We start from the raw sequence: 3264 nt of genomic DNA on the forward strand, positions 1-3264 counted from the left end.
ATTGTGTCTTCAGAGGGAAGATGGACGAAGATCCAAACACACATCTGATGGACTTCGAGAAGATTTTGAACACCTTTTAATATAATGGTGTTTCACAAGATTTAGTTTACTTAAGGGCATTCCCCTTCACACTCAAAGATGATACAAAGCAGTGGCTTAGAAGCTTTCCCCAGGGATCAATTATAACATGGGAGAAGATGACCAGAAAATTTCTTGATAAATATTTCTCCTCAGCTAAGACAGACAAGTTTAGAAGAGAAATCCTTAACTTCTACCAGAAATAGACTGAAACTGTGTTTGAAGCATGGGAGAGGTTTAAGGAATTAGTTCGAAAGTGTCAACATAGTTGAATTGAACTCTGGATGCAACTCCAGGATTTTTGGGATGGTTTCACATCGGCCTCACGTAGAACATTGAATAATGCAGCCGGAGGCCCTTTGATAAAAAAGACACCAGAGGAGATAGTCACTATTCTCGATGAATTATCTGAAGATGTAAATCAATGGCCCTCTCTGAAAGTGCTGAAGAACGGCGAATGGTGTTCACCAGGTTGATGCTAACACATCTGTGCAAGTACAGCTTGATGCCATGAAAAAAGAGATAAGTAAGCTGACCTTAGTTTTTATACAAAGTGAGAATCACGCAACTTGTAATATATGTGGAAGAGAATTCCCTATGTATGAGTGTCAGGCCTCAACTGAGGAAGTAAACGTTGTGGGAAATTATAACTTCAATGCAATGGGTCAGAAGAACCCCGATTTTTTATGGAGTTCACCTGGGGGTACTGCAAATGCATGGAAACAAAACAACTCCAGATTCCATGGACAAGGAGCTCCAAGCTTCCAAAATCAGCAAAGGCAGCAGTTTCAACCTTAACAATCCAATCATCCTGGGCTAGAAGATCTGATGATGTCCTTTATTCTCAAGACAAATGAGAGGTTTGATGCTCATGGTGCAGCTATCAAAGAACTTGGCACAGGGCTGCGAAACATGGAGAAGTGGGACAAATTGCCACCATATTGTCTGAAAGGATCCCAGGTACTTTGCAAGCTGATATTGAAAGAAACCCCAAGGAAACGGTAAATGTTGTAACCCTGAGAAGTGGACAAGTAGTGAAAGAGCCCACCCCCTATCCAAAAAGAGGTGGTACCTGAAAATAAAATTGGGGAGCAGCTGAAAATGAAGTTGATAAGAAGAAGAAAGGCGAGAAGGGAACTGAGAAAAGAAGAAGGAAGAGAATTCAATAAGGGATGAATCTGAAGAAAGAAAACACATGACTTCTTTACCTTTTCTCCAAAAGCTTTATAGAGAGAAGCTGGACCAGCAATTTGAGAGATTTCTAGATATGCTCAAACAAGTTAATGAAAATTTGCAATTCACAGAGGTGCTCTCTCAAATGCCAGCTTTTGCCAAGTTCTTGAAGGAAATACTGACAAAGAAGAGAAAAATAGAAGAGACCTCAGTGGTCAAGCTCACAGAATATTGCAGTGCTATCTTGCAAAATAAACTCCCATAAAAGTGTGGAGATCCAAGAAGTTTTACTATACCTTGCTCTTTAGGCACTATTAGTTTTGACAAGTCTTTATGTGATTCGGGTGTCTCGATTAATTTAATGCCTTTGTCTATTTACAGGATGCTGGAGAAAGAGATTGGAGAGATAAGGTATACACCAATATCTTTGCGGCTGGCAGACCAAACAACTATCACACCCAAGAGGATAGTGGAGGATGTCTTACTTCAGGTAGATAAGATTGTATTTCATGTAGATTTCATAGTGGTGAAGATAGAAGAGAACAAAGAGGCCCCCCTTATCTTAGGAAGACCATTCTTAGCAATAGGCAAAGCAATATTGGATATACATGATATAATACTCATGCTTAGAATGGGTGAGGAGACGGTGACTTTCGAGATGAATGTAGAAATGAGGGTGAGAAAGGAGAAGCCAGCTGCAAGTGTTGAGTGGAAGGTGAAGGGTTCAAAAGAGAAGGCTGCAGTGAAAGAAAAGTGTGGGGTGTACCCCAAGAAGGTTGAAAAGAAGCTGTCTGCATGGATGTGTGCATTGGTTCAAGCGCGTGGAATAGAGCCCGACTTCGACTCAAACCCCGACTAAAAAATTAGGGAAGTTTCCTTTACCTTATGCTTTTTAATTGTGTGTCATGGGGACATTTCACCACTTAAAGTGTGGGGTATGGGAAAATTGTATGTTGTATGTATCTGTGTTAGTAATTTAGTTTTGTTGTTTTAGTAGTGAGAGATAGAAAAATGCGACAAACCATAAAAAATTAACATTTTTGACTTTTCCCGACGATGGATATCATTCGATGGGTTTCTAGAAGGATTAAAGTTGAAGGGAAATGACAAAAAGATTTTATTTTGTTAGGTAGTATAATAATTCCCCCTTGGTTTTTCTTTGACCCACGGTTCTTTTTCAAGGGTCTTGTTTGAAACGGATGTAGTTAGTTTTTGTTTTGTAGTATAGTAGGAAACCTTGTGCTATGATTTGAATTGAAAGAAATATCTCTTGACTTTATTAGACCTTGAGAATAGTGAGTACTTTAATTTTGACGTTTAGGCTCAGTTTTTGACTCTTGCATAAGCACTTTAAATTGTATAATTTTAACTTTGCTTAACTGCTTTGACTAGAGTGTTTTGATAGTCCAATTTTGAGTAAGTTATGTGCCATGTGTGTGCAAGGTTTTGGTATATTCTGTGCATTGCATTTGATGTCTAGAACTTTTCTCGTGTATTTGCAACGCGAAATAGTAGTTTTGTTCCGTCTTGGAAGTGATTTAGACATTTCTTTGTTGAACCAGTTATATGCTTTTACCCACTTAATTGTTATGTATCTTAGTTATCCCTTTTGAGACTGTAATCCTGTTTCTTTGGAAACCACCTTACAATCCTTAACTATTTGTTTAAATTCACGCTCTATTTGAACCATGTATCTCTCGTGAGCACTTAAAATTATTATGATCTTTGTAAAAGGTGAAGTGTGGGGTGGTTGGTTTGTCTTCTGAGTTGAACTAATGAAATAAGGAGAAAGATGCATTGTATTGAAAAAAAGTAAGAGCCACTTGAATTGAAAAAGAAATAAAATGTTGTATGATTGTGCAACATATTCCATGATAGTGGTAAATCTTAATGTAATTGTGCTTAAAGAACTTGGGAGTTAATGTATATTGATGTAAATGTGGAGTTATGGTTTGACATAAGTGTGGGATTTTGAACAATGAAATGTATGTATTAAAGTTCTTAGGAAGGTGT

The 3264-nt window shown here is 37.9% G+C and overlaps 1 non-coding gene across 1 annotated transcript; it reads right to left on the bottom strand.

The window, feature by feature from the left end:
• Positions 1-245: 245 nt before the first annotated feature.
• LOC142167708 (small nucleolar RNA R71) lies at positions 246-353 on the bottom strand. The gene has a single exon (XR_012697795.1). It is a non-coding gene; the product is annotated as a small nucleolar RNA R71 (small nucleolar RNA).
• Positions 354-3264: the final 2911 nt, after the last annotated feature.

This window comes from Nicotiana tabacum, chromosome 12, assembly GCF_000715075.1.
Source record: "Nicotiana tabacum cultivar K326 chromosome 12, ASM71507v2, whole genome shotgun sequence".
NCBI classification, from domain to species: Eukaryota; Viridiplantae; Streptophyta; class Magnoliopsida; order Solanales; family Solanaceae; genus Nicotiana; species Nicotiana tabacum.